The sequence below is a fragment of the Hyla sarda genome, chromosome 2 (assembly GCF_029499605.1).
Source record: "Hyla sarda isolate aHylSar1 chromosome 2, aHylSar1.hap1, whole genome shotgun sequence".
Taxonomy (NCBI): Eukaryota; Metazoa; Chordata; class Amphibia; order Anura; family Hylidae; genus Hyla; species Hyla sarda.
The window spans coordinates 243,475,621-243,482,162 of NC_079190.1; positions in this window are offsets into that span (position 1 = coordinate 243,475,621).

Sequence of the window (6,542 nt, forward strand, 5' to 3'; positions counted from 1 at the left end):
CGTTTGTGTCAAAATCCAGGGACCTCCTGGCTCTAGCCATGGATGCCCTAGTGATTCTGTGGTCGAGCTTTGTCCTCCCCTACCTGTTCCCTCCTCTCCCCCTCCTTCCCAGGGCTCTGAGGAAGCTCAAGGCGGAAGGAGTCCCAGCCATTCTGGTGGCTCCAGACTGGCCTCGAAGGGCATGGTACGCCGACGTGGTCTGGCTTCTGGACAACATTCCGTTCCGTCTTCCTCTTCGTCCAGACCTACTGTTACAGGGTCCCCTTTGCCACCCCAATTTACAGTCGCTGCATTTGACGGCGTGGCAGTTGAGACCGCGGTTCTAAGGGCCCGCGGCTTCTCTCCCCAGCTTATTCGCACCATGCTCAGGGCTCGCAAGCCCTCCTCTGCGAAGATTTACCACTGTACCTGGCGGGCTTACTTTTGTTGGTGCGAAGCTCAGACCTTTTTCACCAGTTACCTTTTCTGTTCCCCGTCTCCTCTCCTTTTTGCAGTCGGGGTTGGAACAAGTGCTGGCTCTCAGCTCCCTTAAGGGTCAGGTTTTGGCCCTTTCCATTCTCTTTCAGCTTCCTCTGGCTTCCAATTCGCATGTCCGGACCTTCCTGCAGGGTGTGGCACACGCTGTCCCCCCTTACCGGTCCCCTTCTCCCCCTTGGGACTTGAACTTAGTTTTAGGCGCCCTCCAGGATGCACCTTTTGAGCCTCTTAGGGAGGTTCCCCTTTGCCTCCTATCCTGGAAGGTGGCTTTTCTTATGGCTATTACTTCCATTTGGAGAGTATCTGAACTGGCAGCTCTCTCTTGCTGTTCTCCCTTCCTGATAGTTCAGCAGGACAAGGTTGGTTTCCGGCCAGATCCCTCCTTCTTACCTAAGGTCGTTTTGGCTTTTCATCTTAACGAGAACATCGTACTCCCGTCCTTTTGTCCCGCTCCTTCTCATCCCAGGGAGCGCTTACTCCACAAATTGGATGTGGTACGGGCTGTTCGGACTTATCTTTCTGTCACCTCTTCCTTTCGTCAGTGCGATTCTTTTTTCTCCTTACGGAAGGTCATGGAAAGGGACAGCCTGCTTCCAAGGCCACCACTTCTCGGTGGATCCGATGTGCTATTTCGGAAGCTTACCGCTGCAAGGGGAAGATCACACCCTTCAGGGTTTTGGCTCATTACACCCGCTCTGTGGGGGCATACTGGGCTCTCCGAAACAAGGCCTCGGCCTCGCAGATCTGTAAAGCGGCCACCTCGTCGTCTTTGCACACTTTTTCAAGATTCTACTAGGTTCATACTTTCGCATCGGCTGATGCTAGTCTGCACCGTAAAGTGTTGCAGGAGGCAGTGGTACAGCTGACTGCCTGACCTTTTTTCTCTGCCCACCCAAGGGATGGCTTTGGTACGTCCCAAGGTTCTGTGTCCCCCAATGGAGCCGATAAAATCTCATTCTCGAAGGATCCAATGGGGGACACAGTTCTGGCCTTTTTCTGGGGTTCCTTTTCGGTTATCTGTCCGAGGGTGTGTTCAGTTAATTTTTCTTCTGGTTCTCGGACAGTTCATGGTTTTTCCTTTGACCTGTCGGTCTCCTCCTATTGCTCTGGGACTAAAACTGAATTGCTCAGTGGCCGACTTTTTGGTTACCATAGTGTCAAGCCTCCTAGAGACAGCAGCATGCATGTATCTAAGGATCTGTGTCCCCCAATAGATCCTTCGAGAAAGAGATTTTACGGTAAGTCTAAAAAGTCTCCGTTTTTAAAGCAGAAAAGTTTTCCCTTATTGTTACGCCGAGCGCTCCGGGTCCCCGCTCCTTCCCGGAGCGCTCGCTTCACTCTCGCTACCGCAGCGCTCCGGGCAGCTCCACTGACCCGGTGCGCTGCGATACCGTCTCCAGCCGGGATGCGATTCGCGATGTGGGTGGCGCCCGCTCGCGATGCGCCTCCCGGCTCCCGTACCTGACTCGCTCTCCGTCTGTCCTGTCCCGGCGCGCGCGGCCCCGCTCCCTAGGGCGCGCGCGCGCCGGGTCTCTGCGATTTAAAGGGCCACTGCGCCGCTGATTGGCGCAGTGGTTCCAATTAGTGTGTTCACCTGTGCACTCCCTATTTATACCTCACTTCCCCTTCACTCCCTCGCCGGATCTTGTTGCCATTGTGCCAGTGAAAGCGTTTCCTTGTGTGTTCCAGACCTCCTGCCGTTGCCCCTGACTACGATCCTTGCTGCCTGCCCCGACCTTCTGCTACGTCCGACCTTGCTTCTGTCTACTCCCTTGTACCGCGCCTATCTTCAGCAGCCAGAGAGGTTGAGCCGTTGCTAGTGGATACGACCTGGTCACTACCGCCGCAGCAAGACCATCCCGCTTTGCGGCGGGCTCTGGTGAAAACCAGTAGTGACTTAGAACCGGTCCACTAGCACGGTCCATGCCAATCCCTCTCTGGCACAGAGGATCCACCTCCTGCCAGCCGGCATCGTGACAGTAGATCCGGCCATGGATCCCGCTGAAGTACCTCTGCCAGATGTCGCTGACCTCACTACGGTGGTCGCCCAGCACTCACAACAGATAGCGCAACAAGGCCACGAGCTGTCTCAACTGACCGTGATGCTACAGCAGCTACTACCACAGCTTCAGCAATCATCTCCTCCGCCAGCTCCTGCACCTCCTCCGCAGCGAGTGGCCGCCTCAGGCCTACGATTATCCTTGCCGGATAAATTTGATGGGGACTCTAAGTTTTGCCGTGGCTTTCTTTCACAATGTTCCCTGCACTTGGAGATGATGTCGGACCAGTTTCCTACTGAAAGGTCTAAGGTGGCTTTCGTAGTCAGCCTTCTGTCTGGAAAAGCTCTGTCGTGGGCTACACCGCTCTGGGACCGCAATGACCCCGTCACTGCCTCTGTACACTCCTTCTTCTCGGAAATTCGAAGTGTCTTTGAGGAACCTGCCCGAGCCTCTTCTGCTGAGACTGCCCTGTTGAACCTGGTCCAGGGTAATTCTTCCGTTGGCGAGTACGCCGTACAATTCCGTACTCTTGCTTCAGAACTATCCTGGAATAATGAGGCCCTCTGCGCGACCTTTAAAAAAGGCCTATCCAGCAACATTAAAGATGTTCTGGCCGCACGAGAAATCCCTGCTAACCTACATGAACTCATTCATCTAGCCACTCGCATTGACATGCGTTTTTCCGAAAGGCGTCAGGAGCTCCGCCAGGATATGGACTTTGTTCGCACGAGGCGTTTTTTCTCCCCGGCTCCTCTCTCCTCTGGTCCCCTGCAATCCGTTCCTGTGCCTCCCGCCGTGGAGGCTATGCAGGTTGACCGGTCTCGCCTGACACACCAAGAGAGGACACGACGCCGCATGGAGAATCTCTGCCTGTACTGTGCCAGTACCGAACACTTCCTGAAGGATTGTCCTATCCGTCCTCCCCGCCTGGAAAGACGTACGCTGACTCCGCACAAAGGTGAAACAGTCCTTGAAGTCAACTCCGCTTCTCCACGTCTTACTGTGCCTGTGCGGATATCTGCCTCTACCTTCTCCTTCTCCACTAAGGCCTTCTTGGACTCCGGATCTGCAGGAAACTTTATTTTGGCCTCTCTCATCAACAGGTTCAACATCCCAGTGACCAGTCTCGCCAGACCTCTCTACATCAATTGCGTTAACAATGAAAGATTGGACTGTGCCGTGCGTTACCGCACGGAACCCCTCCTAATGTGCATTGGACCTCACCACGAAAAAATTGAGTTTTTGGTCCTCTCCAATTGCACTTCCGAAATTCTCCTTGGACTACCCTGGCTTCAACACCACTCCCCTACCCTGGATTGGTCCACTGGGGAGATCAAGAGTTGGGGCCCCTCTTGTTCCAAGGACTGTCTTAAACCGGTTCCCAGTACTCCCTGCCGTGACCCTGTGGTCCCTCCTGTAACCGGTCTCCCTAAGGCCTATATGGACTTTGCGGATGTTTTTTGCAAAAAACAAGCTGAGACTTTACCTCCTCACAGGCCTTATGACTGTCCCATTGACCTCCTCCCGGGCACTACTCCACCCCGGGGCAGAATTTATCCTCTCTCTGTCCCAGAGACTCTTGCTATGTCTGAGTATATCCAGGAAAATTTAAAGAAGGGCTTTATCCGCAAATCTTCCTCTCCTGCCGGAGCCGGATTTTTCTTTGTGTCCAAAAAAGATGGCTCTCTACGTCCTTGCATTGACTACCGCGGTCTTAATAAAATCACTGTAAAAAACCGCTACCCCCTACCTCTCATCTCTGAACTCTTTGATCGCCTCCAAGGTGCCCACATCTTTACCAAACTGGACTTAAGAGGTGCCTATAATCTCATCCGCATCAGAGAGGGGGATGAATGGAAAACGGCATTTAACACTAGAGATGGACACTTTGAGTATCTGGTCATGCCCTTTGGCCTGTGCAACGCCCCTGCCGTCTTCCAAGACTTTGTTAATGAAATCTTTCGTGATCTCTTATATTCCTGTGTTGTTGTATATCTGGACGATATCCTGATTTTTTCTGCCAACCTAGAAGAACACCGCCAGCATGTCCGCATGGTTCTTCAGAGACTTCGTGACAATCAACTTTATGCCAAAATGGAGAAATGTCTGTTTGAATGTCAATCTCTTCCTTTCCTAGGATACTTGGTCTCTGGCCAGGGACTACAAATGGATCCAGACAAACTCTCTGCCGTCTTAGATTGGCCACGCCCCTCCGGACTTCGTGCTATCCAACGTTTTTTGGGGTTCGCCAATTATTACAGACAATTCATTCCACATTTTTCCACCATTGTGGCTCCTATCGTGGCTTTAACCAAAAAGAATGCCAATCCTAAGTCATGGCCTCCTCAAGCGGAAGACGCCTTTAAACAGCTCAAGTCTGCCTTTTCTTCGGCTCCCGTGCTCTCCAGACCTGACCCATCTAAACCCTTCCTATTGGAGGTTGATGCCTCCTCTGTAGGAGCTGGAGCGGTCCTTCTACAGAAAAATTCTTCCGGGCATGCTGTTACTTGTGGGTTTTTTTCTAGGACCTTCTCTCCGGCTGAGAGGAACTACTCCATCGGGGACCGAGAGCTTCTAGCCATTAAATTAGCACTTGAGGAATGGAGGCATCTGTTGGAGGGATCAAGATTTCCAGTTATTATTTACACCGATCACAAGAACCTCTCCTATCTCCAGTCTGCCCAACGGCTGAATCCTCGCCAGGCCAGGTGGTCTCTGTTCTTTGCCCGATTTAATTTTGAAATTCACTTTCGGCCTGCCGATAAGAACATTAGGGCCGATGCTCTCTCTCGTTCCTCGGATGCCTCGGAAGTAGAGCTCTCTCCGCAACACATCATTCCTCCTGACTGCCTGATCTCCACTTCTCCAGCCTCCATCAGGCAAACTCCTCCAGGGAAGACCTTCGTTTCTCCACGCCAACGCCTCGGAATCCTCAAATGGGGTCACTCCTCCCATCTCGCAGGCCATGCGGGTATCAAGAAATCCGTGCAACTCATCTCTCGTTTCTATTGGTGGCCGACTCTGGAGACGGATGTTGTGGATTTTGTGCGAGCCTGCACTGTCTGTGCCCGGGATAAGACTCCTCGCCAGAAGCCCGCTGGCCTTCTTCATCCTCTGCCTGTCCCCGAACAGCCTTGGTCTCTGATTGGTATGGACTTTATTACAGACTTACCTCCATCCCGTGGCAACACTGTTGTTTGGGTGGTCGTTGATCGATTCTCCAAGATGGCACACTTCATTCCTCTTCCTGGTCTTCCTTCAGCGCCTCAGTTGGCAAAACAATTTTTTGTACACATTTTTCGTCTTCACGGCTTGCCCACGCAGATCGTCTCGGATAGAGGCGTCCAATTCGTGTCTAAATTCTGGAGGGCTCTCTGTAAACAACTCAAGATTAAATTAAACTTTTCCTCTGCATATCACCCTCAATCCAATGGGCAAGTGGAAAGAATTAACCAGGTCCTGGGTGATTATTTACGCCATTTTGTTTCCTCCCGCCAGGATGACTGGGCAGATCTTCTACCATGGGCCGAATTCTCGTATAACTTCAGAGTCTCTGAATCTTCCTCCAAATCCCCATTTTTCGTGGTGTACGGCCGTCACCCTCTTCCCCCCCTCCCTACTCCCTTGCCCTCTGGTTTGCCCGCTGTAGATGAAGTGACTCGTGATCTTTCCACCATATGGAAAGAGACCCAAAATTCTCTTTTACAGGCTTCATCTCGCATGAAAAAGTTTGCCGATAAGAAAAGAAGAGCTCCCCCCATTTTTGCTCCCGGAGACAAGGTATGGCTCTCCGCTAAATATGTCCGCTTTCGTGTCCCCAGTTACAAACTGGGTCCACGCTATCTTGGTCCTTTCAAAGTCTTGTGCCAAATTAATCCTGTCTCTTACAAACTTCTTCTTCCTCCTTCTCTCCGTATTCCTAATGCCTTTCATGTCTCTCTTCTTAAACCACTCATCATCAACCGTTTCTCTCCCAAGTTAGTTTCTCCCACTCCTGTCTCCGGTTCTTCTGACGTCTTCTCAGTGAAAGAGATACTGGCCTCCAAGACGGTCAGAGGAAAAAGG